Below are 19829 nucleotides of genomic sequence, written 5' to 3' on the forward strand. Positions count from 1 at the left end.
TCGAACTGAGACTCTATAAAGGTTTCATGCACTAAGTTTGCTTTTCTGGAACCTAAAATTCACGGAGGATACCTAGGTCAGATAAATCTAGAGGGACGAGCCTATCCAAGATTATCAATTAATTACATCTCCCTATGCTTTAGTATCAATACCCCTTCTCAACATGAAAAAGTCAGAATGGGCGTTTCTCAGGGATCTTTATAGATGGGGAGACGTATCAGAGAGAACAGGATTTGGCAAACCAGTATGACTGCTGAAATCACTATATTAACATTCCATCTAGCCTCCAGAGTTAAGAGCAACTAAAAGGAAAAATCTGAGATGGTTGAATAGTAGCCCACAACAAATCCTGGGATCTGTTCAGTAACTACTTGTTGAAGTGCGCTTTGAAAATTATTGATTTTTTCTTTCTTTACTTTGCATAATGTTATATTTTACAATAAAAAATGTAAAAAAAATAAAATAGGCAGAGGATAGGAGCAGAAACTTTTCCAAAGAGCAAATACTCCTTAGTTAAACAGGCAGAGGATATGAGCAAGACACTTTTCCAAAGAGCAAATACTCTTTGGCTTTTTAGATGGCTAAAGAGCACATGAAGAGATGCTCATTTCCATTAGCTATAAGGGAAACGCAGATCAAGACGACAATGAGATATCACCTCACATTTATAGAAATGGCTGCTACTAAATAAACAAAAACTACAAATGTTGGAGAGGATGTGGAAAAACTGGAATACATTCACTGTTAGTGGGAATGTATAAGGGTGCAGCCACTCCAGAAAACACTTTGGCAATTTCCCAGAAAGCTAAATATTGAGCTTCCCTATGACTCAGCTGATCATACAACCAAGTAAGGATACTGAAAGACATGGTTTATTTATTTTGGACATTATCCATGATGCCCAATAAATGGAGGGTGCTAAAGGGTACAAAGACTGAGAAGTAGAAGTAGTGGGGCATGGCTCCTAGGGATGAGTTTGGCCCTGGCACCATGGGATTGACAATACCTTCCAAACCAAAAGGGGGGAAAAAGTGTAATAAAATAAGGCATCAGTGGCTAAGAGAGATCAAATAGAGTCAAGAGGCTATTCTGGAAGCTACTCTTATGCAATCTTAGTTAGATAGTGCTAACTGCCATGGTTTGCTAAACCCCAACCAACATCACTCCTGTTAACTCCTAAGAACACCTAGGTCTTGAAATGAGACTCTTAAAGGTTCATGTACTAAGTCTGCTTTCCTGGAACCTATAATTTCCATAGAGTTCCTAGGTCAGATAAACCCTGAAACCCAGAGGGACAAGCCTCTCCAAAATTATCAATTGATTACACCTCCCACATCCCCTGTCCTTTTTTTTTTTTTTTAGTTTCTTTTTTCAATTTATTAATTTGATAAATTAATTTATTAATTTATCAAAACTACTGAAATATAGTTCTCAACAGTTTCAGGTACTTCCCTCTAACCACTCCAATACACCATAAATGAAAAAGGGCTATTTAATGCATAATAATAGCCTCTAGGATAACCTCTCAACTCTGAAATCTTTCAGCCACTAAAAAATTTTATTTTTTCTCATTTCTCTCTTTCTCCTTTTGGTCAAGAAGCCTTACTCAATCCCACGATGACAGGTCCCGGCTCATTCCCAGGAATCATTTCCCACGTTGTTGGGGAGGGCAGTGAGTTTATCTGCTGAGTTGGCTTAGAGAGACCATAATTAAGCAACAAAAGAGGTTCTCTGGGAGTGGCTCTTAGGCATAATTATAAGCAGGTTTAGCTTCTCCTTCACAGAATTAAGTTTTATAGGGGTGAACCCCAAGATCAAGGGCTCAGTCTACTGATTTGGTTGTCCCCACAGCTTGCAAGAATATCAAGAATTCTCTAGATGAGAAACTTTAATATTTCCTCCTTTCTTTCCATTGCCCTTAGGGGACTTTGCAAATACTTTTCTATTCTGTGCCCAAATTACTCTGCGCATTTCCCTATCCTTTACTACTGACACCCCTTCTCAACATGAAAAATTCAGAGTCTGAGATACCTATAGGTACCATCAAGAGTACTAATGTACCCATTTGGGGTTGAAAGAAAGACAAAGACAATATTCAAAGAAAAAATGAATGAACACTTCCCAAATCTAATTATGAAACACATGAAGATACATATCCAAGATGTTCAAGGAACTCAAACTAGGAAAAGCCCAACTAGACCCATAGTGTGACATATAACTCAAATAGTCAAATACCAAAGATTAGAACATTTGAAAGCCACAAGGGAGAAACAACTTGATATGTACAAGGTAGTCTAGATAAAACCATGTTCCTACTTCTCTGTGGAAAGCATGAATGAGGACAAGAAGATGGCACAAGGACAGATTCAAAATGTTGAAAACAAAATATTGCCAGACAACAATTCTATATCTCACAGAACCATATTTCAAAAATAAAGGAGAGAGGTTACCCTGGAGGTTATTTTTATGCATTATATAGATATGCCTTTTTAGTTATGGTGTATTGGAGCAGCTGGAGGGAAGTACCTGAAACTGCTGAGCTGTGTTCCAGTAGTCTTGATTCTTGAAGATGATTGTATAAATACATATAACCTTTACAATGTGACTGTATAATTGTGAAAACCTTGTATTTGATGCTCTTTTCATCCAGGGTATGGACAGATGAGTAAAAACAATATGGTTGAAGAAAATAAATAAATAGGGAAGATAAGGGGTAAAATAAATTGGATAGATGGAAATACTAGTGGTCAATGAGGGGAAGGGGTAAGGGGAATGGGATGTATGAGTGTTTTCTTCTTTTTCTGGAGCGATACAAATGTTCTAAAAATGTTTATGGTGATGAATACACAACTATGTGATGATATTGTGAGTCACTGATTGTACACCATGTATGGACCGTATGTGTGCAAAGATGTGTCAATAAAAATATTTTTTAAATAAAAAAAAAATGAGAGGGAGAAAGAGACCTGGGAGCCAGGGCTACCTTCAAATGCCAATCTACCAGCTTCAATCACTTGGGTGAATCCAAGGAGCAGTAGCAATCTCGGCCTCCAGCAACTCTGACAGGCTGAAGAGGCAGAAAAGGCTGGGATAGCATTGCTGGGTTTATTGCAGGTGAACAAGTCACAGCGCTGGGGCAAGTGATGGAACAGGTTATAGGAGGGAGCCACCTGTCCATGCTGCTGATTGCCAGTAACTTCACCCTCAGCCTGACCTACTTGTTCCACATTACCATTGGCTACCTGGAATCACAGCCATCCAGGGAGAAAAATTCACCATATATTTTCTCTCCAATTCCATTCTTTGGACATGCAATGGCATTTGGGAAAAGTTCAACTGAATTCCTAGAAAATGCATATGAAAAGTATGGACCTGCCAGAGACCTGGGTTCAACTCCCAGTGCCTGGCCATGCAAAAAAATATATATATGGACCTGTCTTTAATTTCACTATGGTGGGCAAGATGCTTACTTACCTTCTAGAGAGTGATGCTGCCATACTACTTTTCTTTTTTTATTGTTTTATTTGAGAAAAGTGCTTCTTACAAAAGGGTAGCTACAAAATAGAGACCTCTGCAACAATTACTTGTTTTTTCTTAGAGTGAAAGAATGGCTGGGACCCAAGGAATCAAAGCAGATGGGGGGCTGCAAGGGTAATTCTGTGGTAGAATTCTCACCTGCCATGCAGGAGACCCGAATGTGATTCCTGGTCCATGCACCTCACAAAAAAAAAAAAAAAAAAAAAAACATAAGCAAAACAAAACAAACAAGAATTCAACAAATGATGCTACGATAATGGGATATTCACATGGAAAAATAACGAAACATGAGGTTTTTTGTTTTTGTTTTTGGTACAGCATACCAAAAAAAAAAAGCAGTAGATAGATAAACCAGGAGCATCTCCAAGCTATATGCAGGAAATAGAGCAACAAAATGAAAAGCTAAAATTTCGAATTAAAGAATTCTTCTAAAGACTTAACTTCAGCTTGTCTAGATGGCCACCCCCTCTCCCTGTAGTGGAAAAGGATGACACTGATTACTGCAAAGCAACGACTCCACTACAATAAATAACCTTTGAAACATATTTTGGATCACATCTGCTTGCCTGCAAAGCTCAGGGGTAGAAAGAGGAAAATATCCACTAAAAATAAACACAATATAACAACAAAACCCCTTGCGCTGGTTTGAAAGGATGTTTGTCCCCTAAAAAAGCCATGATTTAATCTAAATCCCATTTCATAAAGGCAGAATAATCCCTATTCTGTACTGTATGTTTGAAACTGCAATTAGATCATCTCCCTGGAGATGTGACTCAATCAAGAGCGGTTGTTAAACTGGATTACGTGACAACATGTCTCCACCCATTCAGGTGGGTCTTGATTGGTTTACTGGAGTCCTATAAAAGAGGAAACATTTTGGAGAAAGCTAGAGATTCAGAGAGAGCAGAGCAGAAAGACATAGCCACAAGAAACAGAGTCAACCAGCCAGCGACCTTTGGAGATGAGGAAGGAAAATGCCTCCCGGGGAGCTTCATGAAATCAGAAGCCAGGAAAGAAAGCTAACAGATGACGCCGTGTTTACCATGTACTCTTTCAGCTGAGAGAGAAACGCTGAACTTCATCGGCCTTCTTGAACCGAGGTATCTTTCACTGGATACATGCCTTTGATTGGACATTTCTATAGACTTGTTTTAATTTGGACATTTTCTCAGCCTTCGAACTGTACACTAGCAACTTATTAAATTCCCATTTTTAAAAGCTGTTCTGTTCATATATATTGCATTCCAGCAACAAGCAAACTATAACACCCCTCAAATAAGGACAAAGATTTTTCAAAAAGTACCTGGACAGGAAAGGCTAGGAGATAAGAAAACATTAAATACAACTGTGTATCCAAGACCCAATTTGTGTTAATATATGAAATAACCAGGAAGTTTCAACTGCTATGGCTAATCTCATTTCTATATTTATATAAACAGAATGAGCTAGCACTGCTATATTAACAACCACACAATGTCAGTATACTGCTTTGCCCTTTAAAATCGGTCTTTCACACATGCTGAAATCACTAAACAAAGTTTCCCACTAAGGCTAAGAATATATAGCATCTATGCAGGGATGAAAAGCTTATCACACAAGTCTGATTGCGAGACTTGGCTGTGGCGAGACCCCCGAGCGGCCGCAGCTGCGGCGGTCCAAGCTAATCCCTCCCTCCTTCCCGGGCTGGCTGAGAGACTCGGAGAGACAAGCTTCCCAGCCAAGGCGGCCGGCGCCACACTTTTGCGGGCGGCTGCGAGTCTCGGCTTCGAGTCCGCGACTACGAGTCTCGGATCAGAGGGCTATCCAAAGTCTGGGCTGGCAAGTCTGACTGCGAGACTTGGCTGCGGCGAGACCCCCGAGCGGCCACAGCTGCGGCGGTCCGAGCTAATCCCTTCCTCCTTCCCGGGCCGGCTGAGAGTATTGGAGAAGCAAGTTCCCCAAGCCGAGGCAGGCGGCGCCCTTCTTTTGCAGGCGGCTTCGAGTCTCGGCTTTGAGTCCGCGGCTACGAGTCCCGGATCAGAGGGCTATCCAAAGTCTGGGCTGGCAAGCCTGACTGCGAGACTTGGCTGCGGCGAGACCCCCGAGCGGCCGCAGCTGCGGCGGTCCGAGCTAATCCCTCCCTCCTTCCCGGGCCGGCTTAGAGTATCGGAGAAGCAAGTTTCCCAAGCCGAGGCAAGCGGCGCCCTTCTTTTGCGGGCGGCTTCGAGTCTCGGCTTTGAGTCCGTGGCTATGAGTCCCGGATCAGAGGGCTATCCAAAGTCTGGGCTGGCTAGACTGACTGCGAGACTCGGCTGCAGTGAGACCCCCGAGTGGCGTGCGATTTCCCGATCAGCGGCAGCTGCGGTGGTCCGAGCTACTCCCTCCCCCCTTTCCGGGCCGGCTGAGAGTATTGGAGAAGCAAGTTTCCCAAGCCGAGGCAGATGGCACCCCTCTTTTGCGGGCGGCTTCGAGTCTCTGCTTTGAGTCCACAGATACGAGTCTCAGATAGGAGGGCTATCCAAGCCGCGGAAGCCCCCCCCCCCCCACGGGAGGCTTCCTGGTCCGATGGGGAATCCCTCAGGCCCGCTGCGGCCTGCAACCAGCCACAGGGTCCCCTCAAGCCGCGGCAGCTGACGCCCCCACCACGCGCGGCCCCTGAGCCAACGGAGAGAATTGGATCCGAAATCCCCAGGCCACGGAGATCGGTGACTGGGGGAGACCCATTCCAAACACTTGAGACAAACGTGTGCCACGTGCGCCACGTACTGGGCAAGATAAGAAAAACAGATCCCAGAGATTTCACAGAAAAATCTTACAACCTTGCTGGGTCCAACACCCAGAGAAATCTGAATGAATGCCCAGACGCCAGCAGCAGAAGATAACTGTCCACGCTCAAAAGATTGAGAATATGGCCCAGTCAAAGGAACAAACCAATAGCTCAAATGAGATACAAGAGCTGAGACAACTAATCCTGAATATACGAACAGAAATGGAAAACCTCTTCAAAAATGAAATCGATAAATTGAGGGAGGACATGAAGAGGACATGGGCTGAACATAAAGAAGAAATAGAAAAACTGAAAAAACAAATCGCAGAACTTATGGAAGTGAAGGATAAAGTAGCAAACATAGAAAAAATAATGGATAGCTACAATGATAGATTTAAAGAGACAGAAGATAGAATTAGTGATTTGGAGGATGGAACATCTGAATTCCAAAAAGAAACAGAAACTATAGGGAAAAGAATGGAAAAATTTGAACAGGGTATCAGGGAACTCAAGGACAATATGAACCGCATAAATATGCGTGTTGTGGGTGTCCCAGAAGGAGAAGAGAAGGGAAAAGGAGGAGAAAAACTAATGGAAGAAATTATCACTGAAAATTTCCCAACTCTTATGAAAGACCTAAAATTACAGATCCAAGAGGTGCCGCGCACCCCAAAGAGATTAGACCCAAATAGGCGTTCTCCAAGACACTTACTAGTTAGAATGTCAGAGGTCAATGAGAAAGAGAGGATCTTGAAAGCAGCAAGAGAAAAACAATCCATCACATACAAGGGAAACCCAATAAGACTATGTGTAGATTTCTCAGCAGAAACCATGGAAGCTAGAAGACAGTGGGATGATATATTTAAAATACTAAAAGAGAAAAACTGCCAACCAAGACTCCTATATCCAGCAAAATTATCCTTCAAAAATGAGGGAGAAATTAAAACATTCTCAGACAAAAAGTCACTGAAAGAATTTGTGACCAAGAGACCAGCTCTGCAAGAAATACTAAAGGGAGCACTAGAGTCAGATACAAAAAGACAGAAGAGAGAGATATGGAAAAGAGTGTAGAAAGAAGGAAAATCAGATATGATATATATAATACAAAAGGCAAAATGTTAGAGGAAAATATTATCCAAACAGTAATAACACTAAATATCAATGGACTGAATTCCCCAATCAAAAGACATAGATTGGCAGAATGGATTAAAAAACAGGATCCTTCTATATGCTGTCTACAGGAAACACATCTTAGACCCAAAGATAAACATAGGTTGAAAGTGAAAGGTTGGGAAAAGATATTTCATGCAAATAACAACCAGAAAAGAGCAGGAGTGGCTATACTAATATCCAACAAATTAGACTTCAAATGTAAAACAGTTAAAAGAGACAAAGAAGGACACTATATACTAATAAAAGGAACAATTAAACAAGAAGACATAACAATCATAAATATTTACGCACCGAACCAGAATGCCCCAAAATACGTGAGGAATACACTGCAAACACTGAAAAGGGAAATAGACTCATATACTATAATAGTTGGAGACTTCAACTCACCACTCTCATCAAGGGACAGAACATCTAGACAGAAGATCAACAAAGAAATAGAGAATCTGAATATTACTATAAATGAACTAGACTTAATAGACATTTATAGGACATTACATCCCACAACAGCAGGATACACCTTTTTCTCAACTGCTCATGGATCATTCTCAAAAATAGACCATATGCTGGGTCACAAAGCAAGTCTTAACAAATTTAAAAAGATTGAAATCTTACACAACACTTTCTCGGACCATAAAGGAATGATGTTGGAAATCAATAATAGGCAGAGTGCCAGAAAATTCACAAATATGTGGAGGCTCAACAACACACTCCTAAACAACGAATGGGTCAAAGAAGAAATTGCTAGAGAAATTAGCTAATACCTCGAGGCGAATGAAAATGAAAACACAACATATCAAAACTAATGGGACGCAGCAAAGGCAGTGCTAAGAGGGAAATTTATTGCCCTAAATGCCTATATCAGAAAAGAAGAAAAGGCAAAAATGCAGGAATTAACTATCAATTTGGAAGAACTGGAGAAAGAACAGCAAGCTAACCCCAAAGCAAGCAAAAGGAAAGAAATAACAAAGATTAGAGCACAAATAAATGAAATTGAAAACATGAAAACAATAGAGAAAATCAATAAGGCCAGAAGTTGGTTCTATGAGAAAATCAATAAGATTGATGGGCCCTTAGCAAGATTGACAAAAAGAAGAAGAGAGAGGATGCAAATAAATAAGATCAGAAATGGAAGAGGAGACATAACTACTGACCTCACAGAAATAAAGGAGGTAATAACAGGATACTATGAACAACTTTACGCTAATAAATACAACAATTTAGATGAAATGGACGGGTTCCTGGAAAGACATGAACAACCAACTTTGACTCAAGTAGAGATAGATGACCTCAACAAACCAATCACAAGTAAAGAAATTGAAGCAGTCATTCAAAAGCTTCCTAAAAAGAAAAGTCCAGTACCAGACGGCTTCACATGTGAATTCTATCAAACATTCCAGAAAGAATTAGTACCAACACTCCTCAAACTCTTCAAAAAAATCGAAGCAGAGGGAAAAATACCTAATTCATTCTATGAAGCCAACATCACCCTCATTCCAAAACCAGGCAAAGATATTACAAGAAAAGAAAACTACAGGCCAATCTCTCTAATGAATATAGATGCAAAAATCCTCAATAAAATTCTAGCAAATCGTATCCAACAACACATTAAAAGAATTATTCATCATGACCAAGTAGGATTCATCCCAGGTATGCAAGGATGGTTTAACATAAGAAAATCAATTAATGTAATACACCATATCAACAAATTAAAGCAGAAAAATCACATGATCATCTCAATTGATGCAGAGAAGGCATCTGACAAGATTCAACATCCTTTCCTGTTGAAAACACTTCAAAGGATAGGAATACAAGGGAACTTCCTTAAAATGATAGAGGGAATATATGAAAAACCCACAGCTAATATCATCCTTAATGGGGAAAAATTGAAAACGTTCCCCCTAAGATCAGGAACAAGACAAGGATGTCCACTATCACCACTATTATTCAACATTGTGTTGGAGGTTCTAGCCAGAGCAATTAGACAAGAAAAAGAAATACAAGGCATCAAAAGTGGAAAGGAAGAAGTAAAACTATCACTGTTTGCAGACATATGATACTATACGTCGAAAACCCGGAAAAATCCACAACAAAACTACTAGAGCTAATAAATGAGTACAGCAAAGTAGCAGGTTACAAGATCAACATTCAAAAATCTGTAGCATTTCTATACACTAGCAATGAACAAGCGGAGGGGGAAATCAAGAAACGAATCCCATTTACAATTGCAACTAAAAGAACAAAATACCTAGGAATAAATTTAACTAAAGAGACAAAAGACCTATACAAAGAAAACTACAAAAAACTGCTAAAAGAAATCACAGAAGACCTAAACAGATGGAAGGGCATACCGTGTTCATGGATTGGAAGACTAAATATAGTTAAGATGTCAATCCTACCTAAATTGATTTACAGATTCAATGCAATACCAATCAAAATCCCAACAACTTATTTTTCAGAAATAGAAAAACCAATAAGCAAATTTATCTGGTAGGGCAGGGTGCCCCGAATTGCTAAAAACATCGAGGAAAAAAAACGAAGCTGGAGGTCTTGCGCTGCCGGACTTTAAGGCATATTATGAAGCCACAGTGGTCAAAACAGCATGGTATTGGCATAAAGATAGATACATCGACGAATGGAATCGAACAGAGTGCTCAGATATAGACCCTCTCATCTATGGACATTTGATCTTTGATAAGGCAGTCAAGCCAACTCACCTGGGACAGAACAGTCTCTTCAATAAATGGTGCCTACAGAACTGGATATCCATATGCAAAAGAATGAAAGAAGACCCATATCTCACACCCTATACAAAAGTTAACTCAAAATGGATCAAAGATCTAAACATTAGGTCTAAGACCATAGAACAGTTAGAGGAAAATGTAGGGAGATATCTTATGAATCTTACAATTGGAGGCGGTTTTATGGACCTTACACCTAAAGCAAGAGCACTGAAGAAGGAAATAAATAAATGGGAACTCCTCAAAATTAAACACTTTTGTGCATCAAAGAACTTCATCAAGAAAGTAGAAAGACAGCCTACACAATGGGAATCAATATTTGGAAACGACATATCAGATAAAGGTCTAGTATCCAGAATTTATAATGAGATTGTTCAACTCAACAACAAAAAGATAGCCAACCCAATTACAAAATGGGAAAAAGACTTGAATAGACACCTCTCAGAGGAGGAAATACAAATGGCCAAAAGACACATGAAGAGATGCTCAATGTCCCTGGCCATTAGAGAAATGCAAATCAAAACCACAATGAGATATCATCTCACACCCACCAGAATGGCCATTATCAACAAAACAGAAAATGACAAGTGCTGGAGAGGATGCGGTGAAAGAGGCACACTTATCCACTGTTGGTGGGAATGTCAAATGGTGCAACCACTGTGGAAAGCAGTTTGGCGGTTCCTCAAAAAGCTGAATATAGAATTGCCATACGACCCAGCAATACCATTGCTGGGAATCTACTCAAAGGAATTAAGGGCAAAAACTCAAACAGACATTTGCACACCAATGTTTATAGCAGCATTATTTACAATTGCAAAGAGATGGAAACAGCCAAAATGTCCATCAACAGACAAGTGGCTAAACAAACTGTGGTATATACATACGATGGAATATTATGCAGCGTTAAGACAGGATAAACTTATGAAGCATGTAATAACATGGATGGACCTAGAAAACATTATGCTGAGTGAGTCTAGCCAAAAGCTAAAAGACAAATACTGTATGGTCCCAATGATGTGAATCGACACTCAAGAATAAACTTGGAATATGTCATTGGTAACAAAGTTCAGCAGGAGTTAGAAACAGGGTAAGATAATGGGTAATTGGAACTGATGGAATACAGACGGTGCAATAGGACTAGATACAAAAACTCAAAAATGGACAGTACAATAATACCTAATTGTAAAGTAATCATGTTAAAATACTGAACGAAGCTGCATCCGAGCTATAGGCTTTTGTTTTGTTTTGTTTTGTTTGTTTTGTTCTTATTATTATTACTTTTATTTTTTTTCTCTATATTAACATTCTATATCTTTTTCTGTTATACTGCTAGTTCTTCTAAACCGATGCAAATGTACTAAGAAACAATGATCATGCATCTATGTGATGATGTTAAGAATTACTGATTGCATATGTAGAATGGTATGATGTCTAAAAAAAAAAAAAATGGTCAGCACAATACTGCCTAATTGTAATGTAATTATGTTGGAACGCTGAATGAAGCTGCATCTGATCTATAGTTTTTTTTTTTGTTTTGTTTTGTTTTCTCTTATATATTTTTGTACTTTTTATTTTTATTTGTGTTTTCTCTCTGTGTTATCACTTTATTTCTTTTTCTGTTGTCGTGCTATTTCTTTCTCTAAATCGATGCATATGTACTGAGAAATGATGACCATACACCTACGTGATGATATTAAGAATTACTGATTGCATATGTAGAATGGATTGATTTCTAATGTTGTGTTAGTTAATTTTTTTAATTAATAAAAAAAAAAAAAAGCTTATCACACACACACTCACACATGCCAAATCTATCAACCCTTGGAAGTTAACTTTCAATTCTGCATTTATTTTATGCCACTATATCTTTTAATTTGTTCTTTTGCAATTTTCCTATCATGTTAAACACATAAAAATCTCAACACATTCACATCCGGTTCTGGTTACCCAGTATTATTACACATGTGTAATTAAACAAAAGACCAAACCACAGAACAAGTACATGTGGTGGGGATTACAGGGTACAGAACAGATTTAAAACACAAATGTACAGATTTCACCAGGAACCTTAAGTATCCACCTCTGAAGTCTGTAGCTGAAGTCTATACTTCCCAGGTCAAATCCCTTCACTCATCACCCCTATTCTCAGACCCCAAAGCATGAGCAGTGCTTTTTTTGAACCTGGGGGGTCCTCAAAATGAGGTTGAAAAGTCCATTAATACTACCCTAGAACTGTGTGAATCTGGTTGAAAACAAATGGTGCAACAAACCTACACTAGCTGTCTGACAGTTAAATTCACGTTACAAAAAAACTAATAAGTTTTATTTTTTGTAACTTTTTAAACAAAGAAAACAATACACTCCTTTGGGAAAGGTGAGGGGTTGAGAAGACAGACACTGGGTAAAACTTACTACAACACCTGGAATTGACAGGCCTGCCTAGGAGAGAAACACAGGCACTGCCACACCAGCACAGGCAACAGCTACTGTTTGAGACTCAGCAGACCAGTTCATAATCCACTAAAAGTTGCTACAGATTAAAGTCATAAAAATCTTGCAGTTCATCATGAAACAAGTCCCATTCATCTTCAGAGTCTGTCAGGTCGTCATCCCCACCTGCACCCAAAAGCATAAGCAACATCTCACCCAGCTCAAAGGTGACAACTTCTTCTTCCTCATTGTTAAAGGGATTGCTGTTCTCTCTTTCCTCAATGAGCTCCCAGAGGTGGTTCCTTCGTTGGGCCAGGTATCTGCTTGATGTTCCCACTTTCTGTCTCTGTGGCTTCTCTCTATGGCCATCAGTGTATGCATGCTCATAAAAAGAGTGCCCTCCAAATGGACAGTTTTCACATCCTTAATCAAAATACCTGCACGCCTTGTTCTTCACTGCCCTCCTTGTATTTCTGAATGAGTTCCCACTTTTCTTCTTTCTCCTCCTCACAGTACTCACTTGGCATGTCTAAGTCAGATGTGATCAACATTCTAGACAGGACTTCATGATCTTCCTCTCAAACTGCTTAGCTCTCCTTCACTTGCAAATACACTTGAGACGGTAGTTGCAGTTGAAGTTGGAGAGAATTCCAAAGCGTCACTCACTGGGGTTGGCTTTCTCATAGACAACCTCCATGCAGATTCCATAAACCATGTTCTTACTGTCCTGGACAGCAAATAAGAGTTCTACATCCTTGTCACTGGCCTCAATGCAAGATTTTATATGCCGAGATCTCTGAGCAGCTCACACATATCACGTGAATTCCCATGGAGATACACACAGTTCTCCCCATATCAGCACTCTCCCACTGCAGCATATGGGCAAAACTGCTTCTTTGTTTCCAGAGCAGTTTGCTCCTTCTTTGATTCTTCCTTGGTCACTGAGCCCTGCAGGGGTGCTTCACTGCAAGGGGTAATATGGCCACAGTAAGGTTGACCATGAACCAACTCAATGTCATTGACCGAGTCTTCTGTTCCTGCTTCTATAGTTGAAGAGTCTGATTTTCTTAACTCAGCTTCATCCCTACTCATTTCAATAAGCAGTTCAACTACTGATGAGAGACTTGAAGAAGCAGCAATGGATGATTCTACAGTTAGATCTCTAGCAGTTGCTTCTTCCTGTTTCAATGGCTTGCTATGTTCATATCTGCAGTGGTCTCATAAATACAGTACCGCTTGCTGAAAATACTTGCACACTACACCATACGGACTGTCAGAGGTCATGTGAATAGCGACAGTTTTCTCCTTCCTTACAAACCCCATGCATAAAATACCTGCAGGTGACCTGTTTAGTCCAGCTGCCATTACTACTACCGTCACTGCCGCCTCCCCCCAACTCCCTCTAGGCACAAGGATATGAATCTGGGGATAGGGATGGGAGAGGCCACTGTTACTGCTGCCACCGCTGCTGCACTCCGGTTCCTAATGTTATGCCTGTTGTTCCAGGAGCTAAAGCCTCTGCCATTACTGTTTATCCCACAGCAATGACACCGGAACTTCCAGGATCACATAATTCTGGTCTGGCTTCAGAGAGAGATCGTGGTGAGGGGAGGGGAATGGAACTGAGGCATCTGCTCACTTCCTGTCCTGCTCTACCCATACTACTTTTTTTTTTCTTTTTTTTTTTTTTGGCGAGATGGGGGGTGGCCATGATTCGGGAATCAAACCCAGGTCTCTTGTATGGAAGGTGCGCATTCTACCTGCACTACTTTTTAATAGTGAAAATGAAGATCCGAATTCAGAAGATGTCTATAGTCATCTGACAACAACTGTGTTTAGAAAGGGAGTTGCATATGATGGGCCTAATACATTTTTCTTGGAGCAAAAGAATATATTAAAAAGTAGCCTTAACATAGCCCAATTTAGACAGCATGTTTTATAATTGAAAAAGAAACAAAGGAATATTTTGAAAGTTGGGGAGAAAGTAGAGAAACAATTAGTTTGGAGTTCTTTCTGAGCTTATAATTTTACTAGCTAGTCACTCTTCACATGGAAAGGAAAACAGATGTCAACTCAATAAGAAGGTGGCACAGCTGTATGCAGATTTAGATGGAGGCTTTAGCCACACAGCTTGGCTCTTGCCAAGTTGCCTTCCTTTGCCTGGTTTAAGAGGCAGGAACAGAGCTCATCAAGAGATCAAGAATATTTTCTATAAGGCAATACAGAAATGGAGACAATCAGAGGAAAAAAAACGATGACATTCTCCAAACTTTACTAGATACTACATACAATGATGGGCATCCTTTGACAGATGATGAAGTAGTAGGATGCTTATTGGGCTGCTCTTGGCAGGGTAGCATACATCTTCAACTACTAGTGCTTGGATGGACTTCTTTCTAGCCAGACACAAAACACTTCAAGAAAAATCTTGAACAGAACAGAAAACAATCTGTGAAAATGATCTGCCTCCTTTAACTTATGACCAGTTCAAGGATTTAAATTTGCTTGATCGCTGTATAGAAGAAACATTAAGACTTAGACCTCTTATAATGACCATGATGAGACTGGCCAAAACTCCCCAAACTGTGGCAAGGTACGCCATTCTCCCAGGACATGAGGTGCGTGTGTCTCACACTGTCAATCAACGACTTTGAGATTCCTGGGTATTAAGACAATCAAATGCCTCAAACAAAACACAAAATCAAAGGACGTGAAGATCCAAGCAGGAAAAGCCCAGCCAAATGACCAAATGAAAACTCTGGAGGGGATACAGAATATGGAACAACTACTCAAGGATATATATATAAAGAAATAATATAAATATATTAAGAAATGAAGGCTATCAGGAAGACACCAGAAGGGCATACAGAAGAATTCAAAAGATTAAATAGAAAAATAGCAGATCTCAGAGAGATGAAAGATACAGTAGATCAAATTGGAAAAATACTACATACACATTGATAGCAGATTCAAAGAAGCAGAAGAAAGAATAAGGGAACTAGAGGCAAAAAAAACTAAACTAGAGGGCACAAAAGAACAAATGACAAGAAAGAAAAAAAGAAACAGAATCGGATCTTAGAGAAATGACAGACAATAAAAGGTGCACAAATACAAGAATCACTGGAGTCACAAGAGAAGAGAAAAATTAAGGACTGGGAAAGATGGTTGAAAATATAATCAGGGAAAACTTCCCAACCCTTATAAAAACATAAATATATAAATCAAAGAGGCCCAATGAACTCTAGATAGAATAACTCCAAGACACACACTAATCAAATTGTCAAATGTTGACGAGAAACACAAAGTCCTGAAAGCACTACAAGAAATGCATTACATACAAGGGAAAACACCTAAGACTGAGTTCGGACTATCAACAGGCACCATGGAGACAAGAAGGCAGTGGTATGATATATTTAACATCCTGAACGAGAAAGGCTTCCAGCCAAGAATTGTTTATCCAGCCAAGTTGTCCTTCCAACTTGAGGGAAAGATTAAAATCTTCAAAAAGAAACCCACCCTATAAGAAATACTAAAGAGTGCTGTCAGCTGAAAAAAGACAAGAGAGAGAAGTCTGCAGGAGGGCAAAGAACTGAAGAATACCAATAAAGGTAACTTAAAAGTTAAAAACAGAGAGGGAAAAGAATATACAGACCTGATAAATAAAAACGAAAGGATAAGATGGTAGAGTCAAGAACTGCTTTTACAGTAATTACTTTAAACATTAACCGTATTAAACTCACCAATCAAAAGACAGAAACTGACAAAATGGATTAAAAATATAACCCATCTATATGCTATTTACAAAGGACACATCTTAGACCCAAGAACAACTTAGATTGAAAGTGAAAGGATGGAAAAAGATCTCTGCAGGCTGTAAAAAAAAGGAAAGCAGGAGTACCTATACTAATAAGAGGTAAACTTTAAATGTAAAGCCATCATAAGAGACAAAGAAGGACACTACACATTAATCAAAGGTATTAGTAACAATCATAAATGTTTACGCTCCCAATCAAGGAGCGCCAAAGTACATGAGGCAAGCATTAGCAAAACAAAAGGGTAAGCCCCGATGCATTCTGGAAGAAAAAAAAAAAAAAGAAGGGAGGTATAAGATGTTTCAACAATAATAGTGGGAGACTTCAATACACCACTCTCAACTACAGACAGAGCAACTAGACAGAGAATCAGCAAAGAAATAAAGAACCTAAACAATGGGATAAATTAACTGGCCCTAATAGACATATATAGATCTTTATACCCCAAAACACCAGGATATACATTCTTCTCTAATGTACATGGAACGTTCTCCAGGATAGATCATATGCTGGGAGACAAACAGAGTCTTTATAAATTTAATAAGAGCAAAATTATCCAAAGCACTTTCTCTGACTACAACAAAATTAATCCAGGCATTAATAATCAATAAAGAACCAGAACTTTCAAAAATATATGAAGATTAAACAATACACTCTCAACAGAATCAGTTGATCAAAGAAACTGCTAGAGAAATCAGTCAATACCTGGAGACAAATGACAATGAGAATACAACATAAAACTTATGGTATGCAGCAAAGGTAGTGTTGAGATGGAAATTTACTGTGCTCAACGCCTATATTAAAAAACAAGAACAAACAAAACTTGAGGACTTAACTGTTCACCTGGAGAATTCAGAGAAAGAACAGCAAACTAGCCCCAAAGCAAATAAATGAAGATAAATTACAAGATTGAAGCAGAAATAAACTGGAGAACAATAAAACAACAGATAGAATCAACAAAAAATGTTGGTTGAGGAAATCAATAAAATTGATGGACTCCTAGCTAGATTGACAAAGAAAAAAAGATAGAGGACACAAACAAAATCAGATATGAGAGGTGGGCCATTACCATGGATCATGAAGAAATCTTAAAAATTATAAGTGAATACTATGAACACTATATGCCAACAAACTAAACAACTTAGATGAAGTGGATAAAATTTCTAGAAACTCACAAACTACCTACACTGATGTGTTGGTTTGAAAGGATGTATGTCCCCTAGAATAGCCATGTTTCAATCAAAATCCCATTTCGTAAAGGCAGAATAATCCGTATTCAATACTGTATGTTTGAATCTGTAATCAGATCATCTCCCTGGAGATGTAACCCAATCAAGAGCAGTTGTTAAATTGGATTAGGGGAGATGTGTCTCCACCCATTTGGGTGAGTGTTGATTGGTTTACTGGAATCTTATAAAAGAGGAAACATTTTGGAGAATGGGAGATTCAGAGAGAGCAGAGAAGAACAACATAGCCACAAGAAGCAGAGAGCCCACAAGCCAATGACCTTTGGAAATGAAGAAGGAAAACACCTCCCTAGAAGCTTCATGAAACAGGAAGCCAGGAGAGAAAGACAGCAGATGATGTCTTGCTCACCATGTACCCTTCCAGCCGAGAGAGAAACTGTGACTGTGTTCGCCATGTGCCTTCTCACTTGAGAGAGAAACCCTGAACTTCATCAGCCTTCTTGACGCAAGGGCTCTTTTTCTGGATGCCTTTGATGAGACATTTCTATAGACTTGTTGTAATTGGGACATTTTCTCGGCCTTAGAATTGTAGACTAGCAACTTATTAAATTCCCCTTTTAAAAAGCCATTCCGTTTCTGGTATATTGCATTCCGGCAGCCAGCAAACTAGAACAACTGACTCAAGAAGAAAGAGAAGATCTCAACAAAACAATTACAGCAGATTCAAAGAATCATCAGAAATCTTCCCACAAAGAAAAGCCCAGGACCAGAGAGCATCAAAGGGGAATTTTATCAAGCACTCCAAAAAGAACTAATACCAATCCTGCTAAAACTCTTCCAAAAAAATAACGAAAAGGAACACCACCTAACTCATTTTATGAAGCTAACATCACGCTAATTCAAAACCAGATAAAGACACTATAAAAAAGGAAAACTACACACCCACCACCCTAATGAACATAAATGCAAAAAAATTCTTAATACTAGCAAATTGAATCCAACAACACATTAAAAGAATTATACTCACGACCAAGTGGAGTGTAATATGAGGAATGCAAGGGTGGTCCAACATAAGAAGCTCAATCAACATAATACAGCACATTAACAAATCAAAAGGGGGAAAAAAATCACATGATCATCTTCACTGATGCTGAAACAGCATTCAACAAAATTCAGCATTCTTTCCTGATAAAAGCACTTCAAACAGCAGTAATCAAAGGAAACTTTCCCAATATCTTAAAGGGCATATATGAAAAGCCCATAGCCAGCATCATATTCAATGGTGAAAGACTGAAAGCATTCCCCCTAAGATTGGGAACCAGATGAGGATGCTCATTGTCACCACTATTATTCAACATTGTACTAGAAGTTCTAGCTGGAGTGACTGGACAGGAGAAAGAAATAAAAGGCATCCCAACAGGAAAGGAAGAAGTAAAGCTTTTATTATTTCCAGATGATATAATCCTATACACAGAAAACTAAAACGAAGCTACTTGAGCTAATAAACAAATTCAGTAAAGTGGCAGGAAACAAGATTAATATAAAAAAATCAGTAAGTAATGCTTCTATAACAAATAACCTATCTGAGGGGCCATTAAGGAAAAAATTCCTTTCCAAATAGCAACCAAGAGAATTAGATATCTAGGAATAAGCCTAACCAGGGATGTCTAGGACTTGCTCAAAGAACATTACAAAACATTGCTAAAAAGAAATTAAATATAACCTAAACAGACAGAAATACATTCCATGTTCATGGATAAGAAGGTTGAATGTCATTAACATGTCAATTCTACCCAAACAACCTACATATTCAATGCAATCTATCAAAACCCCAACAACCTATTTTGAAGACATGGAAAAGCTAGTTAATCAAAGTTATTTGGAAGGGAAAAAGACCCTAAAGAACAAAAGCAAACTGGGAGGATTATGACTTCCTGACTTTAAAGCTTACATAAAGCCAGAGTGGTCAAAACAGCATGGTACTGGCATAAATACAGAAGTATCAATCGGTGGAATGAAATCATGAGTGCAGAAATAGACCACCAAATCTACGGACGACTGATCTTCAATAAGGTCCCCAAATCCACTGAACTGGGACAGAACAGTCTTTTTAATAAATGGGCATGGCAGAACTGGATATCAATAGCCAAACCAATGAAAGAGGACCCTACCTTAGATCCCATACAAAAAAGTAATTCAAAATGGA

The 19829-nt window shown here is 39.1% G+C and overlaps 1 protein-coding gene and 2 pseudogenes across 6 annotated transcripts in view; 1 reads left to right on the forward strand and 2 right to left on the reverse strand.

The window, feature by feature from the left end:
• The window catches only part of DOCK3 (dedicator of cytokinesis 3), a 719821-nt gene that overhangs the window by 659252 nt on the left and 40740 nt on the right, over positions 1 to 19829 (reverse strand). The gene's annotated exons all lie outside the window — the stretch shown is intronic.
• LOC143657915 (E3 ubiquitin-protein ligase makorin-1 pseudogene) lies at positions 11984 to 14268 on the reverse strand (annotated as a pseudogene).
• LOC143657733 (lanosterol 14-alpha demethylase pseudogene) overlaps positions 14321 to 19829 on the forward strand; it is a 46064-nt pseudogene continuing 40555 nt past the window's right edge.

The sequence above is a fragment of the Tamandua tetradactyla genome, chromosome 15, assembly GCF_023851605.1.
Source record: "Tamandua tetradactyla isolate mTamTet1 chromosome 15, mTamTet1.pri, whole genome shotgun sequence".
Taxonomy (NCBI): Eukaryota; Metazoa; Chordata; class Mammalia; order Pilosa; family Myrmecophagidae; genus Tamandua; species Tamandua tetradactyla.